The sequence below is a fragment of the Pipistrellus kuhlii genome, unplaced genomic scaffold (genome assembly GCF_014108245.1).
Source record: "Pipistrellus kuhlii isolate mPipKuh1 unplaced genomic scaffold, mPipKuh1.p scaffold_m20_p_34, whole genome shotgun sequence".
NCBI lineage: Eukaryota > Metazoa > Chordata > Mammalia > Chiroptera > Vespertilionidae > Pipistrellus > Pipistrellus kuhlii.
Genome location: NW_023425534.1, coordinates 4598159 through 4619111, shown reverse-complemented (window position 1 = coordinate 4619111; position 20953 = coordinate 4598159). Strand labels below are relative to the sequence as shown.

General features: G+C 63.2%; 1 protein-coding gene across 1 annotated transcript in view; it reads left to right on the top strand.

Moving 5' to 3' along the window:
• The window catches only part of CASZ1 (castor zinc finger 1), a 114775-nt gene that overhangs the window by 36362 nt on the left and 57460 nt on the right, over positions 1-20953 (top strand). Inside the window, exon 2 of the mRNA XM_036461056.2 lies at positions 11428-11478. The gene's annotated coding sequence lies outside the window, so the exon portion shown is untranslated. The remainder of the gene's footprint in view (positions 1-11427; positions 11479-20953) is intronic.

The window sequence follows — 20953 nt, the reverse complement described above, 5'->3', positions numbered from 1 at the left end:
GCTGGTCTCATTCCCCCGTCCGTTCCTCGGCGACTCCGGCGGCGTGTGCTTCTGGCAGGGCAGGCGGGGGGCCTGGTGGCCCTCACATCTGGGGTTCTTGGAGAAGGAGCCTGGGGTGCCCTCCCTGGGGAGCAGGTGGGCAGGCCGGGTGTTTTATGGGGTCCGGGGGAGCCCTGCGGCAGCTGTCTCTGTTAAATGCCACGAAGCCAAGTGGGTTTAATATGATTGTGGCTGCTGCTTTGATAAATCAAAATAATTAAAAATAATAAATTTGATTCCTCAACCAACAGGCTGTGTGGGCGCAGGGCCGCGAGGGAAGGCTGGGGAGGTGGAGAGGGCACTGGGACACGGGCGGCCCCGTCTCTGTGGGATCGTGAGCGGGGCGGTGGCCTAGGGGTAGACGCTGCAATCGAATTAGGGGAAGAGTGTCTTTCCCTCGGCAGAGCCGCCGGCCAGCCTGAGCCAAGCCCGGTTTCCTCACCCGTCGGGTGGGGTGATCGCTCTGCCCGCCTCGCCGGGCTGTGCGAGGAGCCGGGACCGTGCTGAGCCCGCAGTCCAGGCTGCTGGCAGCCTGGTTCGCCTCTCGGCCCCGTCCTCGCCGCCCACGTTGGTCCTGCTGAGGCCGAGGCCACCGAACCCGTTCCTGGCGCCCAGCGGCCCACCGGGGACTCTCCCTCCAGCTGCCGGCTGTTGTCCGAGCGGGATTGTTCTGTTTACGAGGACATCCCCCGTGGCAGGACGTGTCTATTGATAGCTCTCTTCTGGTTCCAGAGCTGGGACAGGAAGTGCATGCTACTCCCTGTGGACCCGAGTCCCCGGCCTGGGTGCCAGCCGCAGGGGTGGGTGGGGGTGGCAGAGGGCGGCCGGCCTCTGCCCCCTGCCCTCGCCCCCCGCGCGCCCGTGGCGGCCGTATGTGGAGCCCGATCCAGAGGAGCCTAAGTAGGTGGAAATCTGAACCGAGCGGAGGGAGCAGGGGCTGACGGGGAGGGAGGAGCCGGTGTCTGTCTCTTTAAATGCACTTTGTGTCAGTGTGATAAGGAATTTGATGGCTTTATCAGAAATACCAAAGCTTTATTTAGCAGGGTGAGGCTCACACCACTCAGCTCCACACAATCTGCTGATAAATTGCAAAAAGGAAAAAAACCCACAGCTCACCAACACCCAGCACAGCGAGGGAGGAGAGGTGAGGCAGGCTGGAGGGCAGGGAGCAGAGCCGGGCGTTTTGGGGGACCGTGGAGCTGAGGGGGCGGGAGTGGGGGTGTGGGGCGTGGGAACTGCCGGGCTTTCTCCACAGTGCCAACAGGCAGGCGGTTATCCCAGTCCCCAGGACCGTGGTCGGCAAACTGCGGCTCCAGAGCCACAGGCGGCTCTTTGGCCCCTTGAGTGTGGCCCTTCCACAAAATACCACGGCCTGGGCGAGTCTGTGTTGAAGAGGTGGCGTTAGAAGAAGTTTGAGTTTTTAAAAAGTGGCTCTCCAAAGGAATTCCAGTCGTTCTGTTGGCATTTGGCTCTGTGGACTAGTGAGTTTGCCGACCACGGCCCCAGGAGGCCTCCGGCCCGGCACCAGCCCAGCCAGACCCGGTGAATCCCTCGGGCCACCTGGCTGTCCATATGGCGGAGGATGATGAGGTGGGGGTGTTTGGCAGGATGCAGGAGAGGCTGTTGTGCAGTGGGGAGTTGCCCATCATCACAGCCCTGAGAAAGGGGATCCCCAGTCCTCTCACCGAGGCCCAGGAAGGGGGAGGGGAGGCGATGCCCGGGCAGGCCAGGTCTCCGTGCCAGGGGGAGGGCTCCGCCCAGGTCACACGGGGAGCCGGGAGAGCCGTGGCATGGCCCTGCCCACCTGTGGCATTCCAGGACTTCCCGGCTCCCTGCCAGTTGGGCGGCTCTTGGGGACCCCCACCCGCCCCCCCGCGCACACACACACCCCTGACCTGGCCACTCTGGGTCTCCTGTGCCTTCTGGAGGGCCGGCCGAGGGACTCAGCGACGCCTCCATCTCTGCCTCTCCCTCCTTGAGCCCCCGCTGCCTTCCTGCCCCACTGTCTCCGGGAACCCTGCCCCCCCTGGGGCTTCTGGTGGCGCCCAGGCTCCCAGGCAGCCACACGTGGTGTCCTCTTATTTTTTAATATATTTTATTGATCTTGTACAGAGAGGAAGGGAGAGAGGGATAGAGAGTTAGAAACATCGATGAGAGAGAAACATTGATCAGCTGCCTCCTGCACACGCCCCACTGGGGATGTGCCCGCAACCAAGGTACAAGCCCTTGACAGGAATCGAACCTGGGACCCTTCAGTCCACAGGCCGACGCTCTATCCACTGAGCCAAACTGGTTTCGGCTTGGTGTCCCCTTGACCGTCCATACCATCTCCTCCCCGTCTTCCCCCGTGATTCTTTTGATGTGAGCACACGAGATGGAAACCGAGGCCCCCACCCCCGCTTCTGAGCCGTAAAGGTGCTGCCTCTTCCCACTGGCTTGGGCATCTAACTTCCCCTGGAAACTGAGGCAGGTCTCAGGGCCGGGGGCCGTGCGAGAGCCGTGTAGAAAGGTGGGGGCCGGGGGTGAGGGGTGGTGGAGGAAGAGGCCTCTCTGCTTCTCTGGCACCCTGGGGGCACGCCTCGGCCTGGCCGCACAGGGCCCGTCTCCTGGCCGCGCCGTCCGGCTCCTGGGCCCCTTGCCCTGTCCTAATGGCCACCGTCAGGGAGAGCCAAGGCTTTGCAGTCCACACCATGGGGCCCGCCCATCCCAGGTTCAGGCTGCGTCTGCTGTCCCCCACCCACGCTCTCCCCGTTCTGAGAAGGGGGGGGGTCTCTGCCTGCAGGTGCGCCCCCAAACTTGTCTGGGGGGCCAAGGCTTTCCAGGGCCCTGGAGCTGACCCCTCAGACGGGATTGAGGCTTCGGGGCAGTTACAGGGAGCCCAAGGCAGACTGGCCGAAGGCAAGGGGGCACGGCATGACAAACAGCTCTGGGGGCGCCTCTCCCGGGAGCCGAGGGGGGCCGTCCGGGTGCCCCCGAGAGGCAGCGAGCCCAGGGAGCGGGGCCAAGGCGGGGCCAGCAGACAGGGGCCGGCCGCAGGTCGGCCTCAAAGCCAGGCCTCTGCCCCGGACGGTGGAACAACAGGATTAGCACCGCTGCTTAGAGGGGGCGGAGAAACAGGGGAGCTGGGGTGGGGGCACGCTGAGCCGGCCAGGGAAGGGCAGAGGGTGGAGGAAGCCGGCGGCGGGCAGACAGACAGGAGGAGTAAGTGGAAGTGACAGGGTCAGGCCAGACCTTTGTCCTGCAGCCCGATTAGAGAGCCTGCCCTGGATTCTGGAACTTTGGGATGTTGTCGGACAAACTGGGGCTTAATTCTGCCAGAGCGCGGGGAGATTGGAATTGACATCCTGGGAGCGCATTCCTGGCTGGGCATGGATCCAGGCCCCGCTGGGAAAAACCTGCGAGAGCACGCGGCGGCTGGCGGGCGGCAGGGGCGGCCTCGGCAGCCTGTGGGCGGAGCCGGGAGCCTCGGAGGGCCGGGCTGTGGCCCCGGGGGCTTGGGCCGAGCCAGCGGAAAGAGTAAGGTGACCAGATGTCCCGCTTTCGGCGGGACAGTCCCAATTTTTAACAACTTGTCCTGCATCCTGTTTTAAAAAAGTCCCGAATTTTTGAAAGATTCTTTCCAAAAGGGGGACATCTGGTCACCTTAGGAAAGAGGGGAGGCACGGCTGGCCCGCTCGGAGTGTGAATCCGGCTCTGTGCCTTTTCTCCGCTGCGAGGCCTTGGGAAGAGAGCTTACGTTCCTCGAGCCTCAGTTTTTGCATCTGTGAAATGGGTCAGGCCCGCCTTCCGGACCAACCGAAGTCCCTTTCCTCTGAAGTCAGAGGCGCGTAACCTGGGGCAGCCGGGAGGCATGGGTTAGGCTTTCCTTCACTCTCAGCCGCAGCAGCCCTGCAGCCTGTGGGAACCACGACCTCCTTCGCTGAGCTCCCACACCCGGATGCCACCCCGAAAGAGTGCCCCAGCCCAGCGCAGGCGTGGGAAAGCTCCTGCCACTGCCCCCGTGGGGCCCTTCCAGAAGCTTCTCAGCCGTGAGGAGCCCACGGTGCCCCTTAGGGACGGCCGGCTCCCTCGCCCAGAGCTCCCAGGAATCCCTGCTCCAGCGACGTGAGCCGGGGAAGCGGCGTGGGCTGGTCCCCGGGGGCTCCCCGTCCACACGGCCGCCCTCGCGCCAAGAGATGGGGTGGGAGGGCCCCAGGGAGGGCCACGCACCTAGCCCCCCACCAGGCTGTTTCTAGAAGAGAGAGGACCCCTCCCCACCTCCCCCCATTCTAACGACTTTAAAATATCGGTAGATATTTTGGCTATCGCAGGCTCTCCTGGCAGAGGGCAAAGCTGTGCGAGTGCAGGACCTGCAGATTACTTATTAAAGACCCGAGATGCAGTGCAATTACGTGGAAAGAGCCCCCCCAAAAATTAAATAAATAAGTAGCAAAATAAATAAATAAGTGCCGGGCCGGCCCCTCGGCGGCTCGGGAGCCGCGCACATGATTGCCGCCTTGATGAACTCCCCCCAGATGTAATGAGCTGATTTTCTGCTGTTAATATTGCATCTGCTGATGAAGGATTCGTTAGGATAATGGAACGAAGCTAAAATATAAATGACTCCCTGTCAAGAAGCAGCTTTTGTTTGTTGATCTCCTGACAGTTCCTGGGCCAAAGGCAGGGGTTTCTGTGTGCACGGCGTTAGGAGCAGGCGGGGGGGGGGGGGGGGGGGGGGTGTCGCCCCAAAGGCCCGGCTCTGGGTATCCCAGGCTCCCCCTGCCAGGCGGAACTCCCACCCTCGGGGGCCCTGGAGCCCTGCGGGTGGGGAAGTCACGCGCTCAGACCCTCCTTCTCCATCCGGGGGGCGACCCTGGGCGGCAGCCCAAGTTCCCCGGGGGAGAGATGTGTGGGCTGGGCCGTGTGTGCTGGGCCCCACATGTGAGAGGAGGTGTGTGTGTGTGTGTGTGTGTGTGTGTGTGCAGGGGACCCCTAGCCCTGGGCAGGCGGAACTGTGGGCACCTGAGTGATGTGTCCGAAGGGGCGGCCGTTGCGGGAGCCGCCCTCCCCTCCGCTGGTGCCTTTCCCCCGAGGTCTCCCGAGGCGCAGGCGTGCGGTGGGCACAGTTCACGCTGTCGTGCGTGGAGGACAAGAGGGCGGGAGGACCCCCTGAGATGGCGGCTGGGCCTTCCTGCCCCTGCTCGGCCCTTCTCACACGTGTACTGGGCTGCCACGTGGCGAGAGGATGTGAGTGCATGATTCCCAGCATGAAGACCGGGACCGAGCTTGCAGACACCACAGGATCCAGGTGGGGAACCTCTCCATCCGGACAGACAGAAGCTCTGTCCCATGAGCAGTCCCTCCCCACGCCGATATGAGGGAGACACGTGAATTGGTTGCCTCCTGCAGGCGCCCCGATGTCGGGGGAAGGCGAGGGGAGCCCTAAGCCAGGTTCGTGCCCTTGACTGGGTGGGCATCGAACCTGCGACCCTGCAGTGCGAGGGCCGGTGCTCTAACCACTGAGCGCCACTGTCCAGGGCCGAGGATTGCATTCTTTTTATGGCTGAACAATATTCCATTGTGTGGTGGTGTCACGTGCTGTTGATCCAGCCGCCCGTCGATGGGCAGGCATCTGGGTCACGTCCACCTTCTGGCTGCTGTGACGAGGGCGGCTATGAACATTATCAAGCAAGTGTTTGCGCGCCTGCTTCCCCTTCTCCTGGGTGTCACCCTAGGAGGGGACTTGCTGGATCTCGCCCCCGGCTTCTCAGAGGCAGGGGCCCCGCGCGCGAGCGCAGGTGGCCTTTCCTGAGCACGTGCTGTGGGCCGGAGCACAGAGCTGAGCGTGGTTTCAGTGGGTCTTCGTGCCCCGTGAGTGTGCCCCGTCCTCCCGGGCTAGGACGGCGTCGCGCATAAGGCAGGGGTTCAGGAAAGAGGTGCCGAATGAGCTGCCTGTGATGCGGGGACTCGTGTACCCCATTTTCCAGGGGGAGAAGCTGAGGCCGAGAGAGGGGAAGCGGCCTGCCCACCAGGTCACGGGGCAGGCGGTGGCAGAGGCTCACCCCCTCTGCCCTGCGTCTTGTATGCCATCGCACCAGCAGTGTCATACGTGTAGCATGTGCTCCATCGCTGCCTGCCGGTCACCGTGGACCAGAGCCGGGGAGCGGCCGAGGCTCCGTTCCCCCGGCCGAGCGCTGGGCGAGGCCCGGAGCCCTGTGGCCTTCCTGTGCGTCTGTCAGCGGCACTGCCTGCCCGATCGGGCCCGGAGCTGGCAAAGGCCGGACTGGACGCTGCGCCGGGAGAAACCTTCCTGCCGACCCCTGGGCCCGAGCAGCTACTTATTCTTTCTCACCTTTTGGCTTGCGAGGGGACGGAGGGGAACAAACTTGCCCACCGAGCTGGACCGTCGTCTGGGGGGAGTCTGGGTCCTGCCGGGGGGAGCCGGGGCGCCTCTGCCTTCGGGGAGATGAGGGGTCCTTTCTCCTGGGGGTGTCAGGAGGGCCGGGGAGGCTGGCTCTTCCCCTGGAGGGAGCCCTGAGGGGCTGTGGCAGGGCCCATCCCGTCCGGGTCAGGCCAGGTCTGTCTCAGTGTCTGAGATGGGGAGAGAGGGCCTGCTGGGCGTGGGGCCGGGCTGGGCCGGGCGGGAGGCTGAGATGGGAGGCCAGAGGCCGGCGTTGAACCGCTGCAGGACCGGGGGGGGGGGGGGGGGGGGGGGCGGCGGTCCAGCAGGCACCTCCCAGCTTATTTACTTACTCATTTAAAACTGTCCTCCGGGCCAGGGCTTCTGAGAACAAGGTGGGAAAACCTCTTTCCTGTCCCCAAACCGCCGGAGCCTCCCCCGTGACCCTGGGCAGATGTCTCCGGATTCCGGCCCAATTCCGGAGCCAGTTCCCGAGACCTGCTGACTCCTGACGCTGGCGGCCACCCCCACCTGCCCCCTGCCTGCCTTGGGGCGCTGGCTCCTCTGCCCAGGCCGGGCATCCAACCCGCCCTGGCTGCCGCCCCGTCCGCCCGTCCGTCCGTCCGTCCGTCCGGACCCGGCACCTGCTTGTCCCGCTCACCCTGAGGACAGGTTCCCGGCTTCCGATGGCCTTCCGGTTCCGCCCGGTTCCGCCCGGCTCCGCGGTGGCTGTCCCCCTGGCACGCTGTCCCCCTGGCACACATCCCCGGGCGGCCGTCGCCGGGGTAACGGCTCGGCCCCTGGCCCTGGCCTTTCTCCCCTGGTTGCATTTCCATTCTCTCTGTCTTTCTCTCCCCCACCTCCCACCTCTCTCCCTCCCTCCCTCTCTCTCATTCTCCCTCTCTCTTTTTTCACTCTTTTAACATGGTTTTCCTAAAAAGTTTTTTAATCAATCAAATTTGAGGCAGAAAATAGGTTTTGTCACGCCTGGTCCTGGGGCGGTGGGCTCCCGCTCGGGCTCCTGACAGCCCTCCATGTGGGAAGGGGGCCAAACAGAATGTTTCTGGGGGATGTGCCCGTTTCCATGGCACCCCCGTTGTTGTCTGTGCGCCCCCTCCCCACGCTGCCCAGCTGACATGGCCTCAGCCCGTGAAAGGCCGGCCTGGGGGGGGGGGGAGGCGGGGAAGGGGGCAGGAGACAGCGCTGGGGGGTAGGTGGCGGCCGGCAGCTGCCCCGAGCCTCCATCGCCTGGGAGGGCTGGGAGCAGGTCGGGCGGGGACCAGGAGCCTGGCCTGGGGCTGCAGAATCACTGAGCCTCACACACATGGAGCCTGGAAGCCGGGGCAGCTCTCAGAGGCCACGTCCTGGGGCGTCAGCGGCCCCACAGCGGGCACTGCAGATGGATGAGGCGTCTTAGGGCTTGGTACACCAGGCCCAGCAGCTTCTGCATCCTTCCTCAGCCCCTGCCTGCCTCTCCCGGCCTTCCTCTGCCCCGGCCCCTGGCAGCCCTCTCTCCACCATCCCTGTCTTCCTTCTCGCCCTCCCTCCACTCCAGCACCCCTTGTGCAGGGCGAGCCTCGCGTCCCTCCCAGCTCCCAGGCCCACGCCCCCCTGACAGCTCCTGGTCTTCCTGGATCTTCCTGGGTCTTCCCTCTCCTTCCCACTTTCCCATCTCCATCTCTCACCCTCTCCGCTCTCCTCTTGCTCTTTTATAATTAATGATTAGTTTTAATTGGTTTGCTTAGGCAGCCTAATGGCAAATTAGCAGAAGCCAGCCCAGGGCCTCCAGGCTCCAGTGAGAGACCCCTGGGCTTCGGGCCTGGCCCGGGAAGGCCTGGGCAAGGCTGACCGGTGGGCGCTGCCTGGGCTGGCTCTCAGAGGGGGGGGGCAGGCCACACCTGGACAGGCACAGCAGCCAATGGGAAAAAGGCATCGGGATCCTCCCTCTCAGTTGGGCTCGGTTAGTCCAGGTCCTCTGTGTCTTATCCATGTGTCCTATCCACGTTCCTGTTCGTATGCAAGGCCCCGGGCACGTCCTCAGAGACCAGGGTCAGGGGGAAGAAGGGCAGTCTTGCCTTCAGACTTTGGCTCTGATCCATCCGTCCTCACTCATGCTGTGAGAGGGCTCAGTGGCTTGACACTTCGGATGGACATTCTGCTTTTTCACTGGACAGGAGGGAGCGGTCACAGGCTGTTAGCTCAGCTGCTTGCCCGCTGTCAGCCACCACAGCCTGGGGGCTCCGGGGCCGGTTCTGGTTCTAATTTGCTGGGGTCTCTACCAAGAACTCAATCTCTTGATCCTAGTTTTCTTGCCAGAGTACGTAGGATAAAGAACATTGGGTGGATGGGTGGATGGGTGGGTGCATGGATGGATGGGTAAGTGGATGGATGGGTGGGTGGGTGGATGGATGGATGGATAGGTGCATGGATAGATGGGTGGATGGGTGATTGGATGGATAGGTGGATAGGTTCATGGATGGGTGGGTGGATGGATGGATGCATGGATGAGTAGATGGGTGAGTGGGTGGGTGGGTGGATGGATGGATAGGTGCATGGATAGATGGGTGGACGGATGAATGGGTGGATGGATGGATGGATGGATGGGTGGGTGGATGGATGGATGGATGAGTGGTTGGGTGGATGGGTGGATAGGTTCTTGGGTAGGTGGGGCAGGTGGACAGCTGGCAGAGAATGGAAACATTGGTCCTGATTTCTTAGCATGTAACTTCTCTTCTTAGCCAATAAGAGTGTGCTTAACCTCAGCCTTCCTAAGCTCAGGGGCACCCGCTCTCCTGGGTTTCCCTGCCTTGCCGAATCCTTCCTTCGCCACGGCAGCTTTCTGATTCTCTGTCGTCTCTGCCCCGTCAGCCACTCACACAGGCCAGAGCCAGACATCAGGGACGGCGAGAGGCAGAGAGAGGCGGAAAATGCCAGACAAGAATGCAGAGATGAAGTTGAACTTCTCAGGTCCCCATGGGGATCCAGCATCCACAGGCATCCCAGATCCCACCCAGCTACGACCTCTCTGCTCCCACAAGCAGGGCCGCCTGCCCCGGGGGCGGGCGAGGGACAGAACCCCAGCTCCCCTCCCGGTCCCCACCCGGCAAACATGGCCGCCCCTCCCAGTGCCTCCTCCGCCCCGACCAACTCCGGGAAAGTTTGCTCCCCGCTGGCGCCGCGCGATCAGATCTGCGAGTTGCTCTCTGAGCTTCTTGTCACACTTTGACTTAATGAAGTGCAACTGCTGAGGGATTTGGGTTCAGCGCTCCGGTCTCCGCGCTCCCTTGTTGTCGGAAAACAGGGCTGGTTGGGGACGGCAACACTGCGCGGCAAGTCGTTATCATTCCGGTCAGTCTGTTTAACACAAAATTAAACAAAGAACTAATTAGTGCCTCATGAATTAATAAATGCACAGTTGCCGGGGAGGCTGGGAGGGGAGAGAAAGGTGGTGGAAGGGAGATACTGGAGTGGTGGAGTTGGGGGGTTTTGGGGGTTCAGGGGAGGCCGGCCGGGGCGCCTGGAGAGAGCTCAGGCCGGCGAGTGTGGGATGGACAGGACGGGGACGCCACCCCGCAAGGTCCCTGGCCGGCAGGCCGGCTGGCCTGGATGGGAGTTCCGACAGCCAGGCCTGCCCAGCGCCTCTGGGGGAGTCCCGGGGCTCTGGCCCTCGCCCACCCCGTGGCCCTGCCCTGCCCTGCTCTGCTTGGCCTCCACTTCCTCCATCTCCTCTCCCACTTCTTCCCTTTCCCACTCTTCCCGCCTCTGCCCCCCCCCCTTCCGCCTTGGCATGGCTCCCCCTTCCTCTCTGCTGCCCCCTCTCTCAGTTGGCACAGCTCTCTGCAGACCCCAGCTTCTCACCATCTGGATCAGATGGGCAGGCCCTAGAGGCCCACAGGGCAACCCTCCCAACTGCTCGATGCCCGGCCAACCCCGGCGTCCAGCAGGGCGGGTTCTGCCCTGGTGGGCACCCTCTGCCCAGGCAGCCCAGCAAAGGCAGCCAAAGCCGGCCGGGGACCGCCCTCCCTGGGAGCACGCGTCAAGTGCGATTAGCGTGATCCGTCTAACAGTGTCCTGAGGAGGGCGGCGGCCCCGGCCCAGGCAAGGTCACCTCCCCTCTCCCAATCCCCCCATCTGATCGGGGATTACGCAGCCTAAGGAAACGGGTGTTATTCCTCTTGCATCATTGATAAGCCACACGCGGAGGAGTGGGGAGGGAAAACATAATAAAGAGAAAACGCTTTCCTGGTGTGGGTAGAGTTCTGAGGCCGGGGGGAAGCGGGGGGACGTGGAGAGGGCAGGGGTGCTGGATGGCAGGGGCAGGGGGCCCAGGTCAGCAGGCAGAGGGTTACTTGGCTTTCCCACCCACATGGGGAGTCTGTGCCACTTGACCCTGGCCCTCCTGGCTCTCCCTGAGGAGCAGGGCCTGAGCCTGGCACGCTGAGCCGAGCTGCGCGTTGACTGGTGACACACGTTCTTGCACCGTTGACCTCCTCCCCCCCCCCCCCCCCCCCCGCGGCCCCGTTGTGGCTCGTTGTGACTCCCGCCTAGGACCCCAGCGAGGCAGGTGCGGTCAGTGCCGTGGGCCCCCGGTCCACCCTGGACCCTGTCACCCACTTGCTATGGCGAACAGCTTGGCGTCTGTCATTTTTATTTTCAGGGGCTGGGGTGGGGGGTGGGGGAGACAATGAGTGGGTGCTGCTGGGTCCCGTCTCTGTCCCCTGGCCTGCAGCTCGAGGGAGGATCCCCTCCCTCCGCCCTCTCTCTGCCTCTGGTCTCCAGTCAGGTGCCGGGGGGGAGGGGGGGTGTCCTGAGGGTCGTATCTCCACTGGGATCAGCCCCTGACAGCTCCGGTGCCCACTCCGTGTGTCTGAGTCTCTGACCCCTTTGGCAGGTCCTAGCGGGCCAGCCCCTAGGCCCAGGGTGGCAGGAGCCCCTGGGTCACAGCAGGGCGGCGGCGGCGGGCACGCTGCCTTGAAAGGCTAACAGGGCTCCTCTCTCTCTCTCCTCAGGATGAAGTGACGCCCTACTGCCCCAGAGGAGCCTCTAGGACCCGCGAGGAGGTGAGGCCTGAGTCCCCTGCCCCACTGGTGAGGCGTGGCCACTGCGGGGGCCCCGGGGCGGGCTGGCCTCGCTGAGCCTCCGGGGAGGGCTGGGAAGATGAAGACTCAGCACCGGAGTGGCATTGCCCACTTGGACCTGGTGGGAAAGGGGCTCAGGAGGAGCCCTCAGACCGGCTCCCAGGCTGGCAATGGTCTGGGCACCTGGGATGCAGTCTCTGGGCATCGAGTGTTCAAGGCAGCGCAGGGCAGAGCTGCCAGAGGTGCCAGGACTCGCTCGCCTGGGGTCACCCCAAGCTCTGCCTATAGCCCGGAGCGGGGGGAACCTCGCTGACTGGAAAGCCCTCTCTCCTCGGAAGAGGCTGTGGCCCCCAGGGCCCCCTCCTTCCTCCATGAGAGGCTGGCAGGACGGAGGCCTCAGGCCGAGCCCGGAGCTGGGAGCAGCCTGCTGCCCTGTGCTTCCCCAGGCCCCGGGCGCCCCAGGCCCAGGGCTCCCAGGCCCAGAGCGGCCCAGGCTGTCCGAGCCCCCAGCGGCTCCGGGAACCTGGGGCCACGGGCCTCGGCCCCAGGCAGCGCCGTGTCAGAGGTGACCGGTGGAACGCCAGTGTTATGTAAATACGGGCCGGCCCGGCGGGCGGGCTGGCGGGCTGCGGCCATCCATCATCCGTGCTCGGCGGGGCGGGGGACAGACACGGCCCCGCGCGCCTGGCTCCAAACCTGTTTGTTTTCCCTTTGTCTCCGCGCTTCTGGCCGGCTGCGGCGGCTCCGGGTTTTGTCCTGCCGGCCCCCTCCCTCCGGAGGACGGGGGGCAGGGGGGAGAGCCGAGAGGCTCCCACCGCGGCATCCCTTTGGGACTTCAAAGGCTCCCCGGGCATTGTCTGTGCCGGCGGGCAGTGGCCCTGAAAACGTGATCAGAGGCGGCCGGTGTAGGGCAGGCCCGGCCCGCGCCCCGCGCTCTCGCTGGGGCCCGTGGATTCCTCCCTTTGCCACCAGCACCACCCTGGTTACAGGGCTACTCCCTGGCCTCTCTCCTCGCCTTCCTCTCCCCCAGCGTCCCTGCCAGCCGGGCAGCCCAGCCCACCGCCCCGCTCCGGCCCCCTCTGGCAGCCTCCGCCTCGCACCTTCCTCCTGGCACCCCGCCGCCTAGGATGTCTGGAGCTGCAAGTGTCAACCCCCCCACACACACACCCTGCGTATCACCCGCAAGGATCTGATGAAGCTCAGGGAAGGGCGGTGGGAGCTGGGACAGATGGCTCCTGGACATCTGTTTCCCAGGCCAGCGCTTGCTCTTGTCCCTTCTTGTGTCTCCATCCTCTGCTGGTAAACTGAGCCTGACTTTCCCCTTGCGAGGCTTCTGCCCATCCCTTTCTCCTTCCTCTCCTTGGCAAAGGGTAGATTGGATAATTCTGCCCCCTGGACAGTGGGACCGAGTCTGGCATTCCTGGTCCTGGAAGTCAGCCCTGGGTGCCTCCGTTCTCTGGAGCAGGACTTGGCCACGTATTGTGGCCCGCTGCCTGTCTTTATAAATAAAGTTTTATTGAGACGCAGCCACACCCACTCGCTTTCATATCGGCTATGGCTGCTTTCACTCTACAAGGGCAGCACGGGGTGGCTGCCACAGAGGACGTTTGCCTGCAAAGCTTAAAATGTTTACCATCCGGCCCTTCCCAGAACATGTTTGCCAACTGGGGGTTCTGGCTCCTGCCTTCTGCTCTCTCCTCTCTCCTCTCTCTCCCTCTCTCTCTCTCTCTCTCTCTCTCTCTCTCTCTCTCTCTCTCTCTCTCTCTCTCTCTCATTGTGACCATGTTAAGTACAGTTTCCTGGCACTCAGGACTTCCACAGTGCTGTGCGGCCATCCCTCCTCCCTGCGCTCTTGTCTTTGGAGGGGTTGCTGTGAGGGGCTGGGTGGTGGTCTGAGAGCCCCGTCCTGAGCTTGTAGACTGCTGGCAGCCCTGACCTGCTCCCTCCTCCTCGACTCGGTCCCCCCTCGAAGTCCCCACTGGCCTCTCCCCGACAGCCACCGTTTCCTCAGCTCCTCCTCCCAGCACCCCGTGTCTCTGTCCTCAGCCTGCAGCTGGCCCTCAGATCCACGCTCTCCTCTTCCGGGAGGTGAGCAGAGTATCGACTTTGCAGGGTCATTGGGAAGAGGAAGCGAGTTCCTGCCGTCCAGGGTGCCTTAGCCTGGGGCTGGCAAGGGGGACGTGCCCTGTTCCCTCCTCTCCCGGGCAGGTTCCACGGAGACCCCCGCCCCTGTCCCAGGACCTCTGAGTCTGATCTCTCGGGGAAGGAGAGCCTCCTGGGGTAACCTTTCTGAGCACCCGTTTCTCCATCTGTCAAAGGGCCCTGACCACCACGCTCTCCTGCCCCAGGCCAGTGCAGGGAGGAGCCAGGGTGCTGGGGTGGTGCTGGGTGCTGCTGCTGGGAGGGAAGCGGGAGGCCAGGGGGCAGGCTGCTCGGACACACTGCTGGTGCGTGAGCTAACGTGGGAGCCAGGTTCCCAGCCCCGGGGGGAGGACAGGGCGGGAGGAGGGAGGAAGTGAAGCTGTGCAGCGGTCGGAGGTCTGAGACGGAGCAGCCTGCGTCCTGGCACAGCTCGCTGGCCGCCTCTCCTGCCGCCACCACCGCCGCTGCCTCCCTGTCTGTCTTCCATACCTCCAGCCTCCTCTCTGCATCCCGCTCGCTCCTCTTCCTCCTCGCCTTCCCACCGCCCGAACTGCGGCACCCCAACTCCAGGGCGCTCTCTCCCCCGCTCCCTCTGTCTCTCCGTCTCTCCCTCTCCTTTTCATCTACTCCGAAGGCTTTCCTTTACTTCCTTGTCACCCTAATTGATTGCATTAACCTTTCAGCGTATTGGATTTCCTCGGCCTCGTGCAGAGAGCCCTGCACAATATGCTTATAATCTGAGCCGTAATGGACAGTGTGCAGTCAACAAGCCCCTCGCCCATCCCGGCCATCGGTCCCGTGGACATCGCCCCCGCCAGCAGGGGTGGGGCAGGGGAACGGGGCTGGAAGGAAGCAGGCACCGCTTCATCCCTGCCTCTGCCCCCCGCCCTGCCAGGCCCTCGCCAGGCCTCTGTCTCCGTGGTCCTCTCCGCTCAGCACTCTGCTTCTGGGGCTCTGCATACTGAGTGGCTGGCAGCCCAGCTTGCATTTGGGGATGGAGAGCGCCCTGGCTCTACCAGACGGTTATCAGAGCGAAGCTTGAGGGGCAAGTGGGTCGGGATTGGGAGGTGGAGAGTGGCCGAGAGGCGGAGTCTGACTCTCTGGGTCCACCTGGCCCTGAGCTAACTGGAGGCCTCTGTGGACCAGGGAGCGGGTGCCCAGCCCCGGTTCGGGCCCGTTTCCCACACTCGGCCGGGTGCTCGGCGAGAGAGGTCTCGGAGTCTCTATTTCCCATCTGACTCGGGAGTGGCTCAGAACAGATGCCTGCCTCCGTCAGGGAAAGGAGACGGGATGGAAGCAACAGAGCCGCGGGCTGGAGAGGGGCTGGGGCAGGGTAGGCGGCCCCACCTGCAGGAGACTGGCCAGGGGGCGGCTCCTCAGCCGGGAAGCCTGCGCTCTCGCCCGCCGGTTCCCCGATGGGCACCTGCCTGTCTGGCAGAAGGCGAAGGGGCCAGCCCGTGCCCGCTGCCTGGTCCTGGAGCTCTGCAAGGCCTGCCCCCGGGGTCCTGGCTGGGATTGCCAGGCCTCAGGCCACGGCCCGGCCGGCCGAGTCTTCACTCACGACAGGACGGCTGTCGGGTTGAATACATTAGTGTCAGGCCGGAGGCGCGGGCCGGAAGGTCCCCTGGCCCTGGTGCTTCCTCTCCCGCGCTGGTCTCTACCCCACCCCCTCCCCGGCCCCACTCTGCCATCATCGTCTCCTTCTGAGCGCCCCCCGCCCCACCCCCACCATCGCTCCATCACTCCGAAGGGCAAGCTCTGGCAAGAGGAGGCCAGGCCAGGTCCTTCCACCCGCTCCCGGGGGTTCGGGGGTGGGCAGAGGGCGCAGAGGAAGAAGACAAGGAGCGAATTAGAGTTTGGTGATTGTCAGTGTCAGGAGAAGCTAAATAACCCTGTAACTAGTATGAAGGTGAATTCACGGTCTGCTGCACACGGAAAATATGAGAGCTGGGAGCCGGGAGAGGGAGCGGGCGGTGTCTGCCCGCCACGGTGGGCAGCCTCCTCTCCAGGGACCCGGGCAAGGAGGCCAGAAGGGGGAGCCTGCCTTCCCCCATCCCTGCCAGGGAGCAGCCGCCAGGAGCCCCGGACAAGTACGGGGGCCGTTCAGCTGCTTGACAACCTACAGGCTGGGCGCGGGGACCCAGGGAGACGTTAGTGAGCGCCGGCAGTATACGCTCACGGACGCCAGCCCAGGCCCTGGGCCAGCCACCCTCCCAGACCCACATTTGTCACGAACCACTGTTCTCATTGAGTGCCTGCTCTGTGCCAGGCTCTGTACTGTGCCCCCTAAGCGGTAAATGCTATCATTATTCCCTATGTTGTCCCCACTTTCTTAATAACCGCTTTATTGAGATACTAGTGGCCCTGTGCACGGAATTCCTGCACAGGGGGTGGGGAGGATTATTCTTCAGCCCGGCCTGCACCCTCTCCAATCCCCCCCTGTGGGACCAGGCCTAAGCTGGCAGTCGGACATCCCTCTTGCAATCTGGTGCCGCTGGCTCCTAACTGCTCACTTGCCTTCCTGCCTGCCTGATCTCCCCTAAACACTCTGCCTGCTGGCCTGATTGCCCCCGGTTCCCCCCACTAACCAGCCTGATTGCCCCCACCTGTCCCCCCGCCCCAGCCAGCCTGACTGCCCCCACCAGCCTGCTTGCTCCCTCCTGGCTCCGTCCCCCCACTGGCCTCAACTGCCCCACCCTAGCCTGCTCGCCCCAAACTGCCCTCCCTGCTGGCCTGATCGCCCCCACTGCCCTCCCCCGAAACCTGCTCACTTTTAACTGCCCTCCCCTGCCGGCTTTATCGCCCCTCACCGCCTCTGCCTCAGCCCTGCCACCATGCCTTTGTCTGGAAGGCCTCCCAGTCTAATTAGCATATTACCCTTTTATTAGCACAGATAATTTACATGCAAGCCTATCACTGACAAGGTTGTGCAACCATCCTCACCATCTAATTGTGGAATATGGCCATCCCCCCGGGAGGACACCCTGGACTCAGCAGCATCCCTCTCCCTTCCCTCGACCACCAGCCTTAGCGATCACTGACCCCTTCTCCCTCTGACACGGGGAAGCTGGTGGCTCAGAGAGGAGCGGCGGCTTGGTTACGGTGGCCCAGCCGGGGCATGATGGAGCCGGGCTTGGAACCGAGGTGGTGGGTCTCCAGAGCCACAGCTCCGTGAGGACCCGCCCGCCCAGCGCCCCCGCTACCCTCCCCCCCAACCCACACGCCATGACGCATGTTTCCAACTGCATGGGCTCAGGCATGTATGAGCACCATCTGAACACGCAGGCCCAGGTGGCAACAGGCATCGCCCTCCCCGGGTACACGTAGGATTCCATACAGAGAAAACTCACACACACACACACACACACACACCAGAAGGACAGCCAGCCGCCCCTTCGCATCCCCAGCCTCGCCTCGGGCACCGGGTTGGCACAGGAACCAGCAGCCAGAGGAGCTGAAGTGGCCGGCGAGACCTGGGTGGTTTCGGAATTTTAAAATGAGAAATCCCCGTATCTCCCGCAGCCGATAATTGTGACGGAAATAAAATGCCAGCACCGCATTCCAGAGCAGGTCCCTGCCCAGGTTGGGGCCAAGGCTGGGCCGTGCCCACAGCTCCGCTCCCTGAATCACACTCTCCGTCCCTCCTTCCCTTGTTCTCTCTCTCCTTCGCTTCTCTTTTTTGCCTTTTCTCCCTTTTCTTCCCTCCCACCTCTTTCCTCATCACACTCTTACGTTCCCACCCCAAAACTAAAACAAACCAAAAGAGGCCTTAGGCTGCACTCTCACACTTAAAAATCGGGGACGAACGCGGAGCAGACCGCCTCCGATAAGAGATAAACCCACGAGCGAGAGACAAAGGAAAAGGTAGACGCGAGAGAGAACGCGTGTCTGCTGGATTGGGATTGGGTTTTATTTTTTTTTTTCCTCCTTCTTCTCTCTCCCTTCGAAAGTGGAGGATCCGGCCGGGCCAGTTTGGATATTTATTAAGAAAAAGCCAAAGATAATTAACTTTTTTGTTTTTGTTTTGTTTGCGGGTGCCTCCCCTGCTGGCACTCCTGCCTGCCTGGCAAATTAGACCAGCTCCCGGGGTGCTGGGCTGCGGCAACGCTCCTGTGGGCTGTCTCGAAACTGCCTGCCGGGCCCACCGGCTGCCCACCCAGCCACCCGCCCGGGGCCACTCTATGCCACCTTTGATGCCACCTCCCCGGCTCTTCTGACTTCTAAACAAGCCTTTAGAGCAGGGTAAGTGGTCCGGGTGGGGAAGGGGCTGTGGCCATCACCGCCCTGAAGGAAGGAGGGGTACACCCGTGCCCTCTCCCCCATGGGCAGGGGGTGCCTCCCGGCCCGTTCGGGGCTGCCAGCTTCCCAGAGAGAAGGAGCTAGAAGTGCAGGGGAGAGGCCAGGTGTGGACCGTGCCAACCCCAGCCCTTCTCCCAGCAGAGGGGAACGCCCAGGGCCCAGGGCCCTTGGGAATGCTGTGGAGGAGACTCGGGGCCACAAGCCATCCGTGTTATCCGTCCGCCCTTCACACCGAGCTCCGTCCCCTCTCCTGCCCCCGCCGGCAGGGAGGTGAGAGAGCTGCCGCTTGGGTAAGAAGCCGGTTGCCTCTGGTCTCCTGCCCTAGAACCAGGCCCCGGGGCCTCGCGGTGACCTGAGCCTGCGCCCAGGCCAAGGGTCAAGGAGGTGGCGATTCTGGACTTCCCGGTTAGGGACAGAGCTGAGGGCTCCTCGGGGGAGGACCACCAGGAAGGGAGGCAGGTCCGCTCCCGGGATGGGGTTTGGGGGTGTGGTCTGCCCCTCTGGTGGATGAATGTGCCTGGGCCCAGTCCCCTGCCCTCTGGCCATCTCCCCAGGGGGGCCAAGAGGTGGGCAGCCATGCCAGGTCCCTGCAGGCGGGAACCTGCTCTGGAGCGGAGCACAGCGAGCAGGGCGTTTGTCAAGGATTTTGCTGGCCCCCTGGTTTTTTTTTTGTGGTTTTTTTTTCCTGTGAAATATAAGGATGTGCCATTTTTTTGGTTTCAATTTAGCATTGGAGAATTTTATAATTTAGTAATTAAAATCTCTGATAGGCTTTAGAAATTGCGGCTAATTGAATTTAATGGGAAGATGATTTTCAATTTTATTTGATTACCGGGACCCCTGGCATCGGTATTTATGGGAAAAAAATGGGGAATGTGCTGTGTGGGCTAAGATGGCATAATTGAATTAGGGATAATCGGATTTCTCCGTCATGAATTTCACTATAATTTTCCTATAATTTTCCATTAGATATCTAGTTTACAAATATTCACAAAGAAATGAAGCTCTTTCGGAATGGAGATTGCTGGCTAACAGGATTACGGGGCCGAGCGCTCGGCTGTGCCAGCCCCTCTGCCACCCTAATGCAATCCTTGGGCCTGCCTTACGCTCAGCCCCAGCCCGGCCCCGGCCCCTCGCTCCCAGCCCCCCCGCTCTGCCGCTCCCCTCTGCCCTTTGCCTCCTTCCTGTCTCCCTGCTGCCCTGACACCCACCCTCCCGTGGCCGCCCCCTCGGGGCCCTGGCAGGCTGTCCTGTCCCGGTGCCACGGTGTCCTGTCCACAGGCTGCTCGCTCGCCGCTCTCCCTCCCGCCCTCCCTCCGCCAGCCCGGGGAGCGCGCACACACATACACACACACACGCAAGCACGCGGGCTCCCTCGCAGGTGCGAACACGCTTGCTCGCATGCACACACCGCCTTTGGCCGAGGCTTCCGCGCCCTGGCCCAGCCGCCCGCGGAGGGAACCAGTTTATTGGGATCCCGGGGTGGGGTGCGGGAACAAAAGGAGCTTTGTTCGAGTTTATGTGAAAGTTACGAATTCAAAATGAGAGCAGATAAAGCATGAGATACCCGGTGTGTCAACAGGCTGGCGAGTGAGAAGGCCGCAGGCTGGGGAGGAGGGAGGGAGAGAGGGAGGGAGAAGGAGTGGGCACGCCGGGGCTGCGAGGGCTGCGAGGGGCCCGGAGCCAGCGGCCGGAGCCCGCCTGGGAGCCGGCTGCTTCCCCGCAACTGTGAGGGGCCTGGGGGGGATGGCTGCCCCCGGCTCCGCTCTCTCCCTCGGAGGCCAGGTGTGTCAGGAGGAGCTGGCGGCTCTGGGCCCGGCGCCTCGAGACCTGGAGAGGTTGTGTCACCGGGCTTTTCGACCCCCAAACCCCAGGCACCAATGTCCTGGCTGTGGCCTGGCCTCGGGGGCTAAGGAGGTGTCAGCACGTCAGGATCCTCAGGTTAGAAATGGGCCACAGATGCCAGCGTTCTGGCCTCTCCCCTTCCTACGAGCACCCGCCCACAGGGAGGGAGGCAGAGGTAGAAACCCGGGACCCCTCCAGCCCGCGGCCTCTGACTCACCCTGGAGACCTCAGGGGCGCCTCAGCCTTCTCCGCAGACCTCCTCACGTCAGGACACAAGATGGCCTCGCTCCTGGGCCTCTCCGGCCTGTTCGAGGAGGCCCCACGGTAGCTGATGGTGGCCATGGCCTTGGCAGGACAGAGGCTCTCCAGGCAGCCCCCGCCTCCCTCCCTCTGGCCGGCCCTGCCTGCTTGCCTGCCTTCCCGCTCTCTGAGGCCATTCCTCTCCAGTCCTGGTCCACCAGAGGCCTCAGAAGTTACCGTGCAGCTAATCCCGGTGGCCTTGCCTCCGGGTCACCATCAGCAGGACTCCAGAAGGGGCCGGCAGGCCGTGGGCAGTACATGCAGGGAGCTCCCCATACACGAGGTGCCTTCAAATGCACCCAGAAATCATCCGTCTGCCCCTACGTCTTCAGGCTTCCGTCTGCAGCCCATTGCCCAGATGGGGAAACGGACACTCAGGATTGACTGAGGGGATTGACTCTCTGTCGTCACAGCCCAAAGCTGCAGACCTTGCTTTGGGAAGTCACAGGTGGGAGCACCCCGAGGCGTGTGTGGACCCCAGAGCAGTCCTGGGCCCAGAGATGCCCCGTCTGGGGTCCCGCGTGGGGAGCAGCTCATGGCCCTCTTTGCCCGGCTGCCCGGTGCCAGCCGCTGTCCGAGCCTCTGGGTCGCATGTGCCTTGGTTTCTTTAAAGAGCTCTGCCCCCTTATGCAGAGTTTGGGGGACAGAGGAACTCAGTGCCGCATCGGGGCCTCCTCCCGCTGTTCCTGCCTGGGATGGGGCAGGCCCGAAGGGTGGAGGGCTGTGCCACCACCAGGAATGCCAGGAAGGCAGGGAAGTAGGTGAGGGATGCTAACCTCCGGTGAGGCCATTGGGAACCAAAGAGCAATCCAAGAAAAAAGAAAAAAAAGGGAACGTGGGAGAAGGAGTAGACTGTCAACCGACGCCTTTG